Source organism: Hemicordylus capensis, chromosome 5 (assembly GCF_027244095.1).
Source record: "Hemicordylus capensis ecotype Gifberg chromosome 5, rHemCap1.1.pri, whole genome shotgun sequence".
Taxonomy (NCBI): Eukaryota; Metazoa; Chordata; class Lepidosauria; order Squamata; family Cordylidae; genus Hemicordylus; species Hemicordylus capensis.
Window position 1 is genome coordinate 23,601,667 of NC_069661.1, and position 20,195 is coordinate 23,621,861.

General features: G+C 44.9%; 1 protein-coding gene across 1 annotated transcript in view; it reads left to right on the forward strand.

Moving 5' to 3' along the window:
- CCSER1 (coiled-coil serine rich protein 1) overlaps positions 1-20,195 on the forward strand; it is a 1,155,632-nt gene that overhangs the window by 96,774 nt on the left and 1,038,663 nt on the right. The gene's annotated exons all lie outside the window — the stretch shown is intronic.

Sequence of the window (20,195 nt, forward strand, 5' to 3'; positions counted from 1 at the left end):
ACCCAGAATGTTGGGGGCAATATGCTAAATCATTGTAAACCGCTTAGAGAGCTTCGGCTATAGAGCGGTATATAAATGTAAGTGCTATTGCTATTGCTATTGCTATTGCTATTAATACATCTCCCTCCCTTCAGTGGCCATATGGGACATCTGTTGACTTCAGTGGGCTTTTAGCAACTAAACTGCATTTAGAATCACAGACATGCAGACTAATTTTTTTTACATCAATTAAAATTAAAATGTTGGTTGATAACTTCGGACTTCGAATGCATTTAATGATATTTTATATGAACTTGTTTAGACACATGGATAAAGTGTATTAAAGGCTCATCCCCCTGCCACTCGCCACCCCAAAGTAGCAATGGCATGTTCTTCTTTGCTTAGTGACATTTTCTATCTTAGGAACCCTGCATTTGTAATTGAAATGAAACATTCTTCAGAGCTGCACACATGTGTGCAGAAATGCCTCAAACATTTTCTTTAATAGCCTTTTCTGGACAGATGCTTCTGTTTGTAAATTACTCAGAATATAGTATCGTGCAAACAGAAAACATAGAGACTGGGACATTGTTTTGTCTTCCAGCAGCTTGGCATGCCTTGTGATACACTTCTGTGAGAACCCTATGGAAATTGTATACGTGACAAGTTCAAGTTATCTCTCCTTTCCCATAGCTGCAGCCCTGGAAAAGTACATGATTTCTAAGGAACCCTATGCCTTTTCCGGGGCAGAGAAAGGGAAGGGAGGGGGAGGGAGAGGGAGAGGGAGAAACCCCCTTCCCAGAATATTTTTGTGATGTCAAGGGAACTGCTGCTGCTTCCCTGCCAGTCTGTCTCCTGACTGGTTAATTAAGTACAGGGGTTAGGGAGGGGGAGTGTGATTTGTTGGGAGAAAGAGGGATGGATTGAATCTTTGGTCGGATTCCAAGAGATCCCTTTGAATCAGGCCAAATTAAATCTTAATTGCCCTCCGAAGTACCCATTCAAATGGGGGAGGGGAATGTTAGCACTGAAGGAGCTTCCGAATTGCTCTATTTCTAGGCCTAATATTCATCTCTCAACAGCGTTAAAAGAAAATCAAATTGTACCCCAAGGATTTGTGGCCGACAGAAGTTAAGAATATCACAAAGGCCTGAGCTGAGAACAATTTCAAGAAATCTTGAGCTAACTAAAAATAATTATGGAAGTCTTTGACTAAACTGATCTTGTTAATTGAAAGCGGTTTATTTCTGAAGTTTCGGTGGAATAAAGTCATCTGAGTATTAGCAGACACTGGAAATGTTCCAGGTGACACAAATCTTAGGCTCTATGGCACAGAGCACTGAGCAGTAGCATCTGATATGCACAGATCAGTGTTGCGTCTGATAGGAAGACTCCAGTTCTCAGTTCCGTATAGTTGTGTCTTGGCTTCTGATACCTGTGTTTTTCTTGGGAGTTTCTTCTTGAGATAGGATCAGACTGTTAGCTTATCATATGCTCTGCCACTCCTCTGTGTGCATTAAAGGCCCATCAGAATTGCATAGTAAAGACTTTACAGTGCCCTTATCTAAGAGCAGGAGTGGCTGGTGAGCTGGTTTGTTGGCCGCAGCGACAAGGAAAATGAAAGGAGAGAAGAAAGGATGCCCTTACAGAAACAGTTGGTAGATGGTGTTGGAGGTGGGAGGGGGCATCTCGGCACAGTGCTTTTCTTAGTGCTGGGAAGACCCTTTAAAAGACATAGGTAAAAGGTAAAGTGTTACATCAAGTTGATTTCGACTCCTGGTGCCCACAGAGCCCTGTGTTTTTTCTTTGGTAGAATTGGATCGGGACCATGCTACCTTGATTGATTTGATTTGATTTGTATACTGCCCTTCCAAAATGGCTCAGGGCGGTTTACAATTAATGCACACTACTAAAACAGTAAAGAGCTAAAACCAATTAAAAACAACAACAGCATAACAATTAATAATTTAACTGCTAACTGGGCAAAGAGGCACCTTTTACCGTGGTGATTCTCTTTATTTAGCAGGGGGAGAGTAACTGGCCCTATCCACCCCCAGCACAGTACTTCCAGTGACTGTTGCTGGTGTGTGTCTTATGTTTCTTTTTAGAATGTGAGCCCTTTGGGGACAGGGAGCCATCTTATTTGTTATTTCTCTTTGTAAACCGCCCTGAGCCATTTTTGGAAGGGCGGCATAGAAATCGAATTATTATTATTATTATTATTATTATTATTATTATTATTAACATTTTAAAACAAAAATTAAACAATTACAGTGATTAAAAACCTCGAAATCGGGTTTTGAATTTTAAAATAAACCAGAAATTAAAACCCCCACAATTTAGGAAGCTGAGAAAGCTTGGGTGAAAAGAAGGGTTTTCAGGTGTTTTTTGAAAATTGCCAGAGATGGGGATGATCGTATCTCAGCAGGGAGCACATTCCACAATCTCGGGACAGCGACCGAGAAGGCCCGTCTCTGTGTAGCCACCAAACGAGTTGGCGGTAACTGGAAACGGTCCTCCTCAGATGATCTCAATGGGCGGTGGGGCTCATAACGAAGAAGACGCTCTCTTAGATACCCAGGGCCTAAGCCATTTAGGGCTTTGTAAGTTATAACTAGCACCTTGTATTTTGTCCGGAAACCTATTGGCAGCCAGTGTAACTCCATCAGTAAAGGAGTAACATGGTCTCTCCTAGATGACCCAAAGACCAATCTGGCTGCCATGTTCTAAACCAACTGAAGTTTCTGGACTACGTACAAAGGCAGCCCCACATAGAGCGCATTACAAAAGTCAAGTCTGGAGGTTACCAGCAGATGTACCACAGTTTTGAGGTCATTGATCTTGAGAAACGGGCGCAGCTGGCGTATCAGCTGGAGCTGATAGAAAGCACCCCTTGCCACCGCCTCAACCTGAGAAACCAGGGAGAGGTGTGGATCCAGAAGTACTCCCACATTGCGAACCTGATCCTTTTGGGGAAGTGTGACCCCATCTAGAACAGGTAGATCAAAATCATCTCTAGAGTTCTGACCCCGCACAATAAGTACCTCCATCTTATCTGGATTCAGATTCAGCTTATTCTCCCTCATCCAGCCCATTACTGCTTGCAGACAGGCATTTAGAGAGGATATGCCAGCTCCTGAAGAAGTTGACATGGAGAAGGAGATCTGGGTGTCATCAGCATACTGTAACACCCAGCTCGAAATCCCCTGATGATCTCTCCCAGAGGTTTCATGTAGATGTTAAAAAGCATTGGAGAAAGTATGCAGCCTTGAGGGACACCATACTTAAGCTCAGATTTTGAAGAGCAACAGTCTCCAATCGACACCATCTGGAATCTATCTGAGAGATAGGAGCAGAGCCACTGTAAAACAGTGCCTCCCACCCCCAACACCCTCAGACGTTCCAGGATACTATGGTCAATAAGCTGCCAAGAGATCCAAAAGTACCAACAGAGTCACACTTCCTCTTTCAATTGCCAATTGGAGATTATCCATCAGGCCGACCAAGGCAGTCTCCAGTCCATAGCCCGCCGAAAACCAGTTTGAAATGGGTCTAGATAATCAGTTTCCTCCAAGACCTCCTGGAGCTGAGAGGCACCACCCTCTCAATTACCTAGCCCAGCCATGGGAGGTTGGAAACAGGCCTAGAATTGCTCAACTCTTAGGGATCTAACGCAGGCTTCTTTAGAAGAGGTCTGATGATTGCCTCCTTAAGACAAGGAGGCATCTTGCCCTCCCTCAGAGAAGCATTTATGATATCCACCCGGGGCGTAACTATATGGGGGCAGGCAGGGCACGTGCCCTGGGAGCCACTTTGTTGGGTCACGTGGGGGGCGCCAAAAAGTGCCACGGCCCCCCCGATCCCCCCTGGATCGTGCCGCGTGGCGGTGGCGGGCGGCGGCGGATCATGTGCCCCATGGCTTGTGGCGTGAGTGACCAAATGAGTGCGGCGGTGGCGGGCGGTGGCGGCGGGCGTCGGCGGGAGTGAGCGCGGCGGTGGCGGTCGGCGGCGATCGCTGAGTGTGCAGAGCAACGCTGAGGCCTGCCGTCTGGCCCGGCGTCGCTTCCCAACTGCACAGGCGCACCTGCGCAGTTCATATGAACTGCGCAGGCGCGCCTCGCAGTTGGGAAGTGACGCCGGGCCAGACGGCAGGCCTCGGCGTTGCTCTGCGCACTTGGCAATCCGCCCGCCGCCGCGCTCATTCCCGCCACCGCCACGCTCACTCCCGCCGCCGCCCGCCACCGCCGCGCGATCTGCCGCTGCCTGCTGCCGCCCTCACTCGGTCACTCCCACGCTGCCACAAGCCATGGGGCACACGAACCGCCGCCGCCCGCCACCGCCGCAGAGTCCGGCCAGGGCACAGGTATGTGGGGGGGGGGTGCAATTTCAGGGGCGGAGCTTGCCCTGGGTGCCGTTTCCCCCCGTTACGCCTCTGTATCCACCAGGCTGTTTACAACAACCTCCCTGCTAGATCAAACAAACCATGTTGGACAAGGGTCAAGAGAACAAGTGGTAGGCCTCACCGCTCCAAGCAGCTTGTCCACATCCTCAGGAGTCACAAACTCAAACCGATCCAGTCGAATCACATAAGAGGAGTCGTTGTGCACCTCCAACTCAGACATCAAATTAATTGTGGAGTCTCCATCCAGGTCGGCCCGAATCCGAGAGATTTTATCTGCGAAAAGCTCTTTAAACACATCACAGTGGGTAACTGATGACTCCAAATTCTGGTTCAAGGGATGGGGGGCAGATACGAATCCCTTCACAACCCTGAACAACTCCGCTGGATGTGAATTCGCAGAGGCAATACAGGCAGAAAATAACTGCCTCTTTGCTGCATGTATTGTCTGAGCATAGATCTTTAGATGTGCTCTATGTCGCAATCTGTCAGATTCGAGTCGAGTCTTCCTCCACTTGCGCTCCAGTCGCCTACCTTGCCGCTTCAGCCCCCGTAGATCTTCCGTATACCAAGGGGCCAATTTTGAAGCGGGTTGGAGGGGACGCTTGGGAGCAATCGTGTCTACTGCCCTGGTGAGTGAGTTCCTCCAATTCTCAACCAGGGCATCAACAGGATCACCAGCAAAGCCAACATTAAATTCCTCCAAGGCTTCTTGGAATCTTAATGGATCCAATAACTGCTTCGGGCAGAACATTCTAATGGACCCCTCACCCCTGCGGAGGTGGGAAGTGGTTGTAAGTCCAACCTTAACCAGATGGTGGTCCGTCCATGACAATTGGGAAATCACAAGAGTCCCCACCCACGGGATACCACACTGATCAGAGTAAAACACCAAATCAAGCGTGTGACCTGTAATATGCGTCGGTCCAGAGACCACTTGGTCTCTGATCACTAGTCCTTGAGGACTAGTAACCTGGTCCCAGGCTGTTAAGATATTTGAAGGACTGTAGCTCAGTAGAAAAGCACTTGCTTTGCATGCAGGAGGTTCCACGTTCAATCCCTGTCTCCTCTAGGTAGGACTGGAAAGTACCAACCTGTCTGAAACGCTGGAGAAATGTCAGTCAGTGTAGACAGTACTTAGCTAGATAGACAAATGGTCTGACTTGGTATAAGGCAGCTTCCTTTGTTACCCGTGACTGCCTGTTAGAGTACAAAACTCCTGGCCCTCAAAAAGGCTCTGGTTTGCCATTGGCAGCAATTTAGTTTGCAGCTAGCAAAGGCAGGGCCTTTTTAGTAGTAACACCTAAGCTGTGCTGCTACTCCAGTAATAACAAGCAGGTCAAGCTCTTTTTATAAAAAAATTCTAAATGGAAGCTGAATATATATTTTTAATTATTATTTTTAAATGCTTTTCATACTGTGCTCAGTTGATTTTATATTGGGTTTTATTTGTTCTGTGATGCTACTTTGCTTTTTTTATTTGGGCAGATGTATTTTAAATTGTGTTTAGTGTTTCTGTTGTAAGCCACAATTGTTTTAAATTGAAAAACAATGTTTTTCTGTTGTTTTTAAATGAAAAGCAAGATATACATATTTTGTATGCTGGGAAATGTAGTGTTACAAGCCATATCTTTTCTTGCTTAGTGGCTTGGCCCCTAAAATTAATGGTGGTGGTTTGGGAATTAGGGGGCTCTTCAGAGATAGTATATTGTGGACAAGTGGATAGTATATTCGGTTCCAAGGTCTGAGGAAAGGGAAAACTTGTTAAACTTAGAATCATCGTAATTTCTTACTTCATCCAAGCATTTGTCTGGTCTCTCCAACCCCATCTCAGATTCCCTTTAAAAGAACCCATGGCTCCCACCTGCCACAACATGCATCAGGTGAGCAAATACAGAGGCAACTTAGAGAATAGCCAGTGAAGGAAAAAACATTTGAGATTCTGCAGTTAACTGCAAGAAGCAATCCTGGGAGCTGCCGTTGCTTTGGGGGAATGACACTTTTTCAGGACTATCACTGCCTGCAGGCATGCCTGTTCCCTCCTTGCTCAGCCTGTGTATTTGCAAATAAACTGATCTGACATCAGAAGCCTTCAGTTCTCTCTGTTTATAAGAAACTGACTGTACAAAAGGCCTTCCTGCAACTCTCTTGGGTTCTCTGCTCTTGTGTTCCAGTGCAACCTCTGAAATCCATTCAGAAATGCTCTCTTAACTCCACAGTCCCTGTGTCAAGTCAGGTTCTCAAGGGCATGCCAAGAGGTGTTTTTGGTTCCTGCCTCCCCCTCTCTCTCTCACTCTCTCTCGCCCGCGCGCCCACTCTCTCTCACCCGCTGCTTCCGCGGTTGCCGCCTCCGCGGCCTCCGCCTTTGCCGCCCCCGCGGCCGCCGCCTCCGGCCTCCGCGGTCACCGGCCCCGCGGCCGCCGGCTCCGGCCTCTGCGTTCGCTGCCGGCGGCCTCCGTGTAACTCTGGCAAACCAGAGCCTTTTTGAGGGCCAGGAGGTTTGTACTGCAAACCTCCTTTGTGCTTGTTAATGCTTGTGAGAGAAATGTGGTTGTGCAAATGGAACATAGCTGCATTCTTCACTACTTCACTACTTTGAAAGGAATGGAAGAACTTCTGATAAGTTGCATTTTCATGTTCTTGTTTGAGCCTCCCTGATATTATGTGGAAACTGCTACATCAAATTAATAATGTATACCATGTAGTTAACTGAACAAAGAGGCCAGGAGGCGGGTGGGGTCCACTAAGTAAAGGTATTCATTCTAGTGGAGTGAGTCCTACACTTGGTCAGATTTGCAGCTGACATTATTAACCCCTGAAAGAGAGTTCACTTTGGAAACACTGACATCTTCTTAATTAACAATTATTCTTGGGGACCCTGTAGTGTTAAGCTAGCATCTGAGTTTGTGGAGTTAGACCATCAGTTGCATGTGCTTTAAAAAATGAGCAAATGTTTGTGCATGATGCATTGTTGGTGTGAAGCTGATTTGCAGGGATAATTTTGGCTTATTGTTGGCGAAATCTTCAAGGCCCTAGATTTCAATGGCTTCCTTTTATTTAAAGAAATTGAAATCATGCACATGTATTATAGGGCTGAGGAAAAAGGGCTCTCTCAATTATGCAGCAAAATGGGGGTGAAATGGAGATCATACTGGTCATGGAACCCCTTCTCCTCTGTGCAGCTGGTGGCTGCCATGTTTCTTCTTGGTGGCCTTTGTAATTCACAGGAATATGGTCTTCTGCGCCTGTACAGGAGATCATGGAAAATTTCTATAGTTTTCTGCCTCTTTTTTTTCATTCCATAGCACCTGCTAAAGGCATTATTCTCTCCATTCTTCTTCAAATTCTCCAAAATTTTCCAAAATTATGTTTGATATAATTTAAGACTAGGGACCATCTTGCTCTGAGGGGAAGAGAGAAGAAACAGACACAGGCTGAAAAGCTGCCACATCCAGCTCCCATGTTCCAGCGGAGGTGGCCGCCTTTTCTTTCCCAACTGCCACCATGGAGCTACCTGGGGACCATCTTGCTCTGAGGGGAAGAGAGGCCTAAAGGGCTCAGCATAAGAACATAACAATAGCCCTGCTGGATCAGGCCCAAGGCCCACCTAGTCCAGCATCCTGTTTCACACAGTGGCCCACCAGATGCCGCTGGAAGCCACAGGTAGGAGTTGAGGGCATGCCCGCTCTCCTGCTGTTACTCCCCTGTAACTGTTACTCAGAGGCATCCTGTCTTTGAGACTAGAGGTGGTCTTTAGCCCTCTAACTAGTAGCCGATGATAGATCTCTCCTCCATGAAATTATCCAGATCCCTCTTAAAGCCATCCAGGTTGTTGGCCAAACCCTTCTTAAAGCCATCCAGGTTGTTGGCTAGCATGTGAAGAGCTAAACACGTGACCTGATGTATGGTTTTTTATTGAAGCTTTTATGTAAACTGCTTTGGGAGGTCTACCTGAAAAGCGGTATATAAATGCCAAAAAATTAATTAAATAAATAATAAATAAGACAGGTAGGCTGAAGGATGAGCTTCCAAAAGAGAGCACTGTAGGAGCTTGGCCAGGGAATGCCTTTTCTGTTGAGATGAGCTGCTGAGGCTGAGATGAGGCAAAGAGTTGATCCTCCATAGGGCCTAGTGGATGGTGACTGGCCACTGAGGTCAACTGTTTGAGTATTGACAAGGCTGGTAATTCAGTCTCAGTGCTATTATTCAAGCATGAAGCTCTGTCTGCAGTGTCTGTAGTGGTGGACAGAGCACAGGTTGCACAGGGGTTAAGGCGCCAGAACCTGGCTGCTGGGGGCCCTGATCTGAAAGGCCCCTCTAGCACCTTACGGAAGTGGCGGTCAAATAGACAAATACAATTTTGGTATACAGGAGAACCTCGTTATTTGTGGAACCGCTATTTGTGGTTCTGTGTATCCACAGGTGTCTAATAGACTCCCATTTCCACTATCCATGGATACTAATGGGTTTAAACCCACATATCCGCAGTTCATAGAGAGCCAGAAGTGACCGCAGAGGACACTTCTGGCCGCCATTTTCTCTTCAGGAGAGAGGAGGATATAGGACAAGCCATTTTGTGGCCCATTTCCTTGAATAAAAAAATTGACACCCCCCCCGTGATTTTTCATTGTTTGGGAGGCCATTTTGTCCTTTGGAGGGTATGCATGAACACATGGAAGATCCAGGGAGTACACCACAGTACGTTTGGGGCAGTTTGGGAGCTTTCCCCTCCACCTTGGAACCTAACCCCACTTTCCTCATAGCCCTAATTCCTCATTGCTTGTGGTTCTGTTTCTTGCAGCAGTAGGTGAAGAACAGAACACCTGTGAGTAATGAGGTTCTCCTGTACATCTCTTATCCTTATGTGCAAGTCAGGTCCTTTTATCTCATTTTCAATTAGGAATGTAGGAAGCTCAGTACCTTATCCTGAGTCAGACCATTGCTCTGTGTAGCTTACTATTGTTGACACTGATTGGCAGCGGCTCTCCATGGTTTCAAACAGGAGTCTTTTGCAGCTGTTCCTGGAAATATTACTGGGGATTGAACCTAGGACCTTCTGCATGCAAATCAGATGCTCTTCCACTGGGTTATGGCTCCGTCCCCCAAAGGGGAATATATTAAAGTGTTCATCTTTAGCCACCCATCCAAATGCAAACCAAGGCTGACCCTGCTTAGCAAAGGGGATAATTCATGCTCAGTACCATACCTTGCCTACAGAGCAAGAGGTTGCCGGTTCGAATCCCTGCTGGTATGTTTCCCAGACTATGGGAAACACCTGTATTGGGCAGCAGCGATATAGGAAGATGCTGAAAGGCATCATTTCATTCTGTGCGGGAGATGGCAATGGTAAACCCCCCTTGTATTCTACCAAAGACAACTACATGGCTCTGTGGTCGCCAGGAGTCAACACCGACTCAACGGCACAACTTTACCTTTACCATAAGACTAGCTCTCCTCCCCATGTGGGACCATGGTAGAACTTTCCCTGTATTCTAGTAATCCTAGCATTCCAGCAGTTTATTAATCATCCCTATTGTTGCACTGCTGAATAAGGATTTTTCACAACGTTTCCTTTAGTGTCCAGGAAGTTGTTAATGGAGTGGGATGTGTTTGGCTTCAGATCTTCCTCTCAGTACTGGGGAGGGAGAGTTGCATGGGAACAGGGCAAATGTTCAGGCAGCACTTAGCACTGTGTCTCCTTTCTAGTGCACATATATCTTGACACTCTGCTTGAGTAGAGTAATTGTAAAGATTTCTTTTACTAGGCAGCACTTAGGTCTTGGAAGTTCTGGTTTTATCCTTCATATTGTCCTTGATTACCCATATATTTTGCTTCCCTTCTTTTTCTTCTTGTTTTTTTGCAGGCCTTATGTTTTCTGGATGCCACTTTTTGCCTGTCAGCAAATTTAATTTAAACCTGCTTCATGAATTCAACTGGAAACAAACCAGTTTCCCTGTGAATTCCATTATTTCTCATGTATAGATCGTTATTGTCAGGGTGATGTGCACTCTGCGTTCAAAATATCTGTATTCTTTGCCATAGTAACCCAAATTCTATTCCAAGAAAAACTGAGTTTTGAAAGCTGCACAAGTTATGCAAATCTTGCTTTGCTGCCCTCATCCCCACATACATCCTTTTGAGAGTTCACTAGTGATGGCTGTGCTGTGAGCTCCAGCTAGAACGGGGTTAGCTCAGGTTTTGTATTGAATCTACTGCCATAAACCCCCAGCCCTCTCCCTCCCACCCAATTCCCACTTACCCCTGACCTCCCTTCCCAGCCCACTTAGTTGGCTGGCACTGCAGTACCATAGCCTTTGGGAAAACTACTTTCCCCAGGGGATGCTTGTGGGCTGGCATCCTGTGCAGCAGCATGCTAGGTACTCGAGAGGGAAGTGGGGAGAAGCCTTTCTGGTTGCTGCTAGTAAGTGGGGTGAGAGCGCCCATAGGGATTGGTGGGTGGTTTGAGGGATCAGTGGATGGGCGGTAGCAGTATTGTGGGCGGGGCATACAAAGGGAATTCTTTTCCACTTAGAATTAAAATCTGAACTGGAGGCGAATTCATAGATGTTAATACCAGTACTCACCTTTTTATGTTAGAGGTGAACGGCACAGTCTTGGGAGTACATGTATGTGGTAGAAAAGAAGGTAACAATGGAAGGGAGAAAATAAAACCACATAAAATGAAGTTCATACCCACACTCAATAACCAGTGAATTTCATTGCTTCCCTTATTTCTTCTTTGACATTTATAGTTGGGTGCAACTGTTCTATATACATGGCTTTCCCGATTTTTCCATTTCCTCACACCTGTCTCCACAGCCAAGGTGAATATTTTTGTATTCACTACTCTGCCTTGATGGTGTTCTTAAACATGCACTTATTTTCTCCGTTCCATGTTACTATCTTTTCCTGTTATGTGATGTTGGGGTTTTTGTTTTGTTTTACTGAATTTACTCCCTTCCTCTGAGTATGAGACGTTAGGTATTTGTAATTGACACTGTAACAGGATTGGCCGATTGCTATCAGTCCTTTTGCTGAATCATGATATTGAGTTGCATTAAGAGCGCAATTCTGCCACCTTTTTGTATAGCACTGGAGCTGATGTCTTACATCAAAAAGTCTGCTGTCTTGGAACACCTGTTGTTTTTAATATATTTGTGCATTAAAGAGGTCTTGGAAAAAGCTGGAATCATGTAGCAGACACTGTTAACATGTAGTCACCTGCCCAAATGTAAACCAAGGCAGACCCTGTTTAGCAAAGTGGACAGTTTATGCTTGCTACCACAATACCAGCTCTCTTCCTCTGTCACATACCAGAACGTAAGGAAGCCTCCCACTCGAAAGGTGAATGTTGAAGAAACTGTTGTGGACCCTTATGAAGCTGACTGATCTTCGCCACTTTTGTGTGGGGAGAAAATGAAAAGTGAGGCTTAAAGGGGGCATTTTGAACTATCCCTAGCATGTGGGGGTGAGAACAGTTAAGCAGGATTTGCATAACTTATACAGTCTTCTAAATTCAATTTCTTTGGACTACTGTGGCAAAGAAAGCTGAAATTTTCCTTGCAGAATACACATCATTCTGAAAATAACGCTGTGAGCATGAGAAACAATAATGGAATTCAAAATGGTTTGTTTTTTTTCCAGTTTAATATAAGCCTGCTTCATAAATTAAAGTTGTTGACAAGCAAAAGGTTAGATCTAGAAAAACATCTGGAAAAAGAGAGAAGAAATATGGTGATATTATGAGGGATAATACCAGATCTTTGAAGATGTAAGTGCTGTCTAATAAAAAGAATCATACAATTACTCTGCTCAAGCAGAGTGTTGAGATGTATGTGCACTGCAAAGAAGACACCGTGCTAAGTGTTGGTTGAAAATTTGCCCTGTTCCCATGCAATCCTCCCCCTCACCAACACTGTGAGCAAAATCTGAGATTGAAGATGCTTAGAAGGCACACCCCTGCTAAGATTTGTAGGTTTAAGCTGTCATAGCTCCTGCCACAGCAGGAGCGGGAAGTTCACTGGGGTGACCCTTGCCTGTAAGGGATTCGAAGTAGGCTGCCACCATCCACTTAATTTTAATGTGGGACAAACCACTCATTCCACATACGATTCCTGGGGGTGGGCAAAACCGCCATAGAAGGTCTGAGCAGTCCTAGGGCTCCAAAGCTGTTTGACTAAGGCAGACCCCATGTGAAGAGTAGCACAGGTCAGCAACAAGGATTTATTACTAGATTAAAAGAAAAAGGTATGCAATAAGAACAATTGCCTTTTCATAAAGCAGACTGCAAGAGAGAGAACTTTCATTAACCTGACAACTCAAATCCAAGCAATACAATAAACGAAAATGTTTCTCTAACCCTAACCCTAATGCGTCTAACTGAACTGGTCCCTATTACTCTCAGGCAGGGATCTTGGCCACCCATTTCCCCAGCTGCTTCCTCAGGGCCTTCCTGGGACAGAACAGCTCAAGAAGAGGCCTTTTCTTCTTCTGTAGGTAGCTGTGAGTGTAGTTCTAGCCCAGTCCTCTGGATTGGTCCTTCTGTTTTGTTTTCTCTGGGCTTTCCCCCTTATTAGGAAAGTGTCACCCTCTCAACAGTTGCTCTAAGTGAGGCCTAGCCCTTCCTCAAAGTCTCCCCCATTACACAAGCCATTAAACATTAGTCTACCGGTGACAACACAAGATCTCATTAGGCATTGCTCATGCACTTTTAAGCAAATCATCCCAGCTTTGACTAGAGATTTCATCTTTTGAAAAAAAAAAAAAAGAATTCATAGAATGTTCCAGAATTAAATATTTGCAACGTTGAAGCCAGGTTACTTTGTCATGAGCCCAGTTCCAGTCCCACTGCCACAACTGCAGGGTGCATTGGGCAGTTCAGGGGATGAGACAGGGTGGAAAGTCCCTGTGACTCATGCTGCCAGGACACCTCATTCCAGGGGATCCAAGCCAGCACTTCCACCATGATCTGAGGTCATGGCCCTACTTTCATCCTCTGAGGACCTGCCAACCCCAAGCAAAGCACTGCGTTTTGAAATTTTTGAATTTTCTTATCAATGCTATTAATTGTGATTGTTTGTTAATCTGGTCTGTGACCGCAATAAACTTACTACTACTGCAAAGCACTGCGGGAGACAGTGCTTAGAAAATCAGGCAAGGTGCCTGAAACAACAGAGCCTTCCCCAAGGAGGGATCAGGCCCAATTCACGCTACCTGGGCAGTAGCCAATAAAACCTGAAGTCGAGTCCAGAACGTTGCTGGAGCAACAACCACCTTATGTTTGTATATTCAACTCTCTTGTGTTCAGGGTAAAGGTAAAGTTGTGCCGTCAAGTTGGTCTCAACTCCTGGTGACCACAGAGTCATGTGGTTTTCTTTGGTAGAATACAGGAGGGGCCATCTCCTGCAATGTATGAAAAGATGCTTCTCAACATCTTCCTATATCACTGCTGCTCGATATAGGTGTTTCCCATAGTCTGGGAAACATACCAGTGGGGATTTGAACTGGCGACCGCTTACTCCCTAGGCAAGTTACTTCCCCGTTGTGCCATTAGGTGGCTTGCTGTGTTCAGGGGCGGATTTGTAATTAAGTGCACATGCGCTCTGCACATGGTTAAGTAACCTGCTTGGGGTGGGGGGGGCACAGTGCTCACCTGCTGCTGGCCTTCCATTATACCTCATTGCAGTGGTATAATGGGAGGACGGCGAGGGTGAGCAGGGGGCCAAAATGGAGGCCAGCGACATGTGGGTGGGAGCATTGAATGCAGTGGTGAGTGGGGGTTGCCGTGGAGGCTAGTGGTGGGTGGGTGAGCAGCAGCATCCTACCAAAAGATCAAGGCACAGGATCCTGCCACAGCTACTACTATAGTGCTTGTCTTCCTGACACTTTTCCTCTTGAAGCTGTTTGAGGTTTGTGACTCTCTCAGATCCTTGCCTCTGTGAAGATTCTAGGTGTGGCCTGGAACTGAATATTTTGTGAGCCTGTGCCTTTTTTTTTTTGGTCACACAACTGATTTGCTACCAGTAGTAGGCCATATTTTAATCTTCTAGGACTGACTTTTCAGGCACTATGGAAATGGTTCATAGAGACTTCTAAATTGTCAGATGGTTCCCTTCATATCCCAAAGACTCAGACCTTATATAAATGGCCACCAGATTATCACAACTCTCCTGTAAAGCAGGAATTACCCCACAGCCCAGGTGAACTATGAACCAGCACAAGTGACATAATCACCACTACCAAAACTAGCATTATGGGAAGTTCCCATGTTTCTATGACTTCAAACCAGATTAAAAGCAGAATAAATAATGTGAGGAAAAGGTTGATCTTCTTTGTGTGTGTGTGCTTGGAATAATTCCCTTTTTTTGTTATCTCTCATTCAACAAGAAATTAGTAATGTGATTTAAATGTGCCTGTCATCAGAGACCCGTCCTTTTAAAGTAGAAGGGTCTAGTTGATCTGAATTAATACATTGCTTAGAGGCAGAGTTCTTAAATCATTGTTGACAGTGATATCAACTCCAGTTGATGTCCTTAGAAACTGAAATTCTGTTTTGGATTTTCTGTAGAATTTATTTTTAAATAATTGCTATTATAGGATAGCAAAAAGAGAGGATGTTCATATTGTGTGACTGTAATAAACAAAGCCCCTTGAAATTTTAATCAAGATATTTCTCTCTGCCTCCCACTCTGAGGAGTTAATCTTCCTAAAATAGGCCTTTTGATGCTCATTCAGCCCATTGTATTGATCACTTCATTGCTTCTGAGACATGGGCTGCACCTTAAGCACTGATCTTTGACATTGTAAGACTTCTATGGGATGACATTGTAGTGTATAAAATTGATTTTAGTTTTATTGTTCTGCAGCTTTGGATTTAAAATAGCTGCTCCTCCCAATTATAAGCATTCAAAAAATCTGTTTTGATTTGATTGGAGTTTTTTGTTTTCAGATGCAAAGCTCTAATTGCTTTGAATGAATTCCGGAATAATAATGAAGCAATATTTCATTTCTTACCCTACCTTTTTTGCAGACTGCAGATATTATTTAATGCAGATCCACTTCCTCTCTGATTCAGAGGACCAATTTACATGTCATTTTTATTGACATGTTATAATAAAAATAGCATAATAACAGAGCAATTGCTATCTCATCATTTTATATTTGATTTTTTCCTACTATTCCAATATAAGATTAAAAAGAGCAGTTTGTAGTTGATGAAACAAATAGGCAGCAGGTTTTTAAGCGGAAGCGCACTTCTCTGAAATTCTATTCCAGAGTTAGTCCTATTGGAACAAATATATTTATACGTGATTATACAATCCAATATTTTCATTACATTAGAATGTTACTCATAGTCTGAAGCAGTGTTCTCTCTAATTTTTTTCAACTGCGTGTGGAATGAGTTTTCTTCTGGGCGGCAGTATCAAGGCAGTGTGTGCACATGTATATTCAGAGTGGGACCTTCCTGATTAATCCTGAGCGGGATCCAAAATCAACTGAGAGGATATAAAAAAATATGTGAGCGCGCACACACGTGCATGCCTTAGAGGGAGCACTGTTCTAAAGCAGTTGTGCATTTCCTAGCATAGGCATATTTTACAGCCAGTTTGCATGTCAATCTCTGCCTGTAGTCACTGCACAATCTCCCTTCTTTGTGTCCTGGATCCAATAGGTGGGAGTAATATTGTCATTTGAATGACTCTACCACATGCATTGGTATTAATGAGAGGGATTCCTGCGAGATGAGAGCTGTTGCTGTGCCCCTTGTTCAGACTCTGGGGGCCTTGAAAAATCAGGGGGCAGATGTAGCCAAAGCCTTGTGATTGCTGGCTCTGTTAGCAATGGAGGAAGTTGCTGCGCATGAATGTTCCAACACATGCATTAAAGGCATTGAAAGATTGTTCTCTGCTTTGACTGCAGGTACGGGAAGTGGGAACTGCTTTTAGGGGGCACCAACACATGGTTAATAATGTTACAAATCAGCCTTAAAATAAGATTCATTAAATGTTACTTCCTTACACTGGAATTTGCAGATATATTCAATTCCTGCTAGTAGTTTGGATGTCAGTGCTTAGTCATACTGTACATGAATATTCTCCTTCCACTACTTTGCCATGTTGCTCAACTGTGAGGTCCCTGGCAATCAAAACTGAAACTAATGGGAGAGCAAAATACGCAAGAGTAGGAGACTGACAGACTGGGGCAAGATGGAGAGAAATCTGTTTTGGCAATCATTCCAGAGGTGAGACCCAAGGTATTGCAGTGTCTGATGCAAGGTGCCAAATACTGCTGGCACCCCAGTAATTGGCCACCTGAGGTAACAGGAAAGGAGAGCTGGTCTTGTGACAGCAAGCATGACTTGTCCCCATAGCTAAGCAGGGTCTGCCCTGGTTGCATCTGAATGGGAGACTTGATGTATGAGCACTGCAAGATATTCCCCTCAGGGGATGAAGCCGCTCTGGGAAGAGCAGAAGGTTTCAAGCTCCCTCCCTGGCAGCATCTCCAAGATAGGGCTGAGAGAGATTCCTGCCTGCAACCTTGGAGAAGCCGCTGCCAGTCTGTGAAGACAATACTGAGCTAGATAGACCAAATGGTCTGACTCAGTATATGACAGTTTCCTATGTTCCTATGTTCCTAACTGCCTCACCTTGCCTCACGAAAGGACTGCCTCATCATTCCACATAAATGTCTTACTGGCTTGGTCATAAAAGCTGCTTTACATATTATGTTGGTCTTGCAAGCAGATGATTCAGGGTAAATAGTTTGAAAACAAAATTTGGTAAAGTTTAGTTTTAAAGTGAAGGAGATGGGTGCAAATTCAGGCTTGGACCCACCAAGAATGATTTCTTGCTTGTAAGTGTGTGTCCAATAGAGATCTTTTTCAAAAGACTTGCACTCCTTTAGAGAGCTACTTTTTCAGGTCAAGTCCTTGAGAAACCTCTGGAGGGAGCCTCCCCCCCACCCCTAAATGTCAATATTCTGCATTTTAATTACAGCTCATTTCTGAGCATGCTTTATACTCAGTGGTAGGAAAACTGTGTTTACCCCTTAACAGGGAGCAACACATACAGTTCATTGTTGCTAAACTGAATAGCTTTATTGATTTTTCTTCTTCTTCAGGTACTAGGGAACAAGTGTGTGCACAGTTCAATTTGATACCAGTCACTCATTCCCAGCACTGATGTTAATACCTGCACTGCTGCAGTTCAGGTCGAAAGTGAAGGTGAAAGTCTACCATGGGCCAAACAGAGGCTTACAGTCAATTGCTCTGACAATTGCTCCATGCAAATCCTGTACTTTTCACTATCATCATCATCACCATCATCCAACCCAACCTGTACTTTTTGTTGTTGCAATGAACACTTGCAATTATGTGCTCTTTCAAAACTAGATTCTTTTCCCAATTAAGTTATTCTGCCCAAGTCTCCTCGACATAAATGGAGACAGAGTAAGAGCATGGAAGAAGCTCTCATTCATCTCTATGGGCCTTGCTTTTTCAGTGGATTTTCTGGACTGGCATTAGGGATTGGCATTGTGGAGCACTGGCTGAGGTCAAGTCCTAACACCATGGGCGTAGGTAGGGGAGTCTATGTTCGCACCTCTCCCCGGCGGCCCCTCGGAGTTGGGGAGATAATAAAGAAAATAGGGAGGAGTGAAGCTGGGGGGCCTTTAGGAGCTGGGGAACCTGGGCTCTTTGAACCCATCTGCTCTATTATATCTCCACCCCTGCTGGCAAACCCTAGTCCTTAGCCACCGCTGCCGCCGCCTCATCTTCCTCCTCCTCCTCCTTGCTGCTACTGCCTATTCATTCACCTGCTTTCTCTGAGAGCATGGGCAGTGAAAGCAGCAAGGGGAAGCATCAGTAGCCTTGGTGGTCTTCCTCTTTCTTTCTGTATGTGGTTGCAGATTAGGAAAAAGAGGGCAAATGGTCAGTGGCAAGGGGCGCAGGTCAGTGGCAATGGTTGCCCACCCAAGGAGGGCAACCATTGAGGACAATTTGCTCAGTGGCTCTTCAAGGAACTGGCATAGTGGCTTGGTAGCTAGTAATGGGCCACCTGAGGTAACTGCCTCACCTTGCCTCACGAAAGGACTGCCTCATCATTCCACATAAAGGTCTTACTGGCTTGGTCGTAAAAGCTGGTTTACGTATTAATGTAACTAGCACTAATTAGTAGTCAGAGTAAATGTCTTTGGAGTTTTGCCATTTGACACCTGCTTGACTCACATGTAAACTGGTTTCAGTTGGTTTTATGGTGTTCTGTTGTTTTATAAGATTTGTTGTTATCACCAAAAACCCACTACAGCAATGCTTCCCTGCTGCACCAGTGCAGGTAGTTGGGAAGTTCTGTTTGACTGCTCTCTTGCTGCACCAGTGCATCCTTGTTCTGAATGTCAGCCACTATAATTATTATGGTGTCATTGTTCAATTATCTCATGCACTGAACGCCCTAGAGTGTCTGAATGAGAGGTTGTTGCAGAGACTTTTTTGGTGGTAATTAGAAAAGATGATTAAAAACTGCCCTTCTAGGAACAACAGATAGATTATGTATGTATGTATGTATTTATTTATTTATTATATTTATAGATCGCCCCAAACTTGTGTGTCTGGGCGGTTTACAAAAACATATATAACAAATTAAAACAGACATAAAAACCTTTAAACAATGTAAACAAAATGTGAGATAGGAGCTAGATTAGGAGTAGATTAGGCGAAGGACTAGCTCAGTGAAAGATGTCTGGTTGGTGTGCAGAAGGTCCCAGGTTCAGTGCCTGACATCTCCAGGTAAGGCTGGGAAAGACCCATTTGAAACCCTGGAGAGTCACAGTCAGTCAGTGCAAAGAAACTGAGCTAGATGGACCAATGGTCTGACCATAAGGCAAGCTTTCTTTGTGACCCAGGAATTGTTGGAAAGGCGACTGTAAATTCGCCTCTGTTGTATACCTTCTCTGTTGAGAACAATAAAAGAGCTGATACAAGCCAGCTGAATCCGATTGGATTCACTGAGGTCATCTGAAGAGTACTGCATATAATTTTGGTCGAAGAGGCTATCCTGCAGCTGCAAAAACTGCCCCAAAGGGCAATAGAACTTTTCCCATGAGGAAAGGCTGAAGTGCTTGGGAATGTTTAGTTTAGAGAAAAAAGATAATGGAGGAGGGGGACATAAGGGAAGTTTACCAAATAAAGAACAGTATGGAATCTCCACACTGGGGATGGGAGTGAGGTATTGCCCAATGAAGTTGATTGGCAGAAGGTATAGACGGGGGAGAGGGAGTGTGTGTGGGGCAAGGAGCGGGGAGGCACCCCTGCTAATTGAGCAAAGTGATGATTCTCAAAGTGGTAATTCTCTTTTATTTAGCAGGGGGAGAGCAACTGGCCCTCTGCTACCCCAGCACATCATCCATCCAGTGGCAGTTGCTGGTGTCTCCCTTGCATTTCTTTTTAGATTATGAGCCCTTTGGGGACAGGGAATCATCTCATTAATTATTTATTTATTTTTCTATGCAAACTGCTTTGCAAACCTTTGTTTAAAAGCGGTATATAAATAGTAGTAGTAGTAGTCGTCGTCATATTACTTGACAGAAGTAATGTATGGAATTCACCACCATAAGAGGTGGCAGTGGCCAGTATCTTAAATGGCTTTTATAAAAGGCTTAGGCGGATGCATAGAAGGCAAGTCTATCAATGGCTATTAGCAGCTGTTATTCTGAAGAAGAGGAAGTGAGACACTGGGAAATTTCTCAGTCATCAAAGGCAGACAACGCATGTATCTTGTGTCAATGCAAATTCAGCAAATTTAGCTGCAGTATTCCACTCAG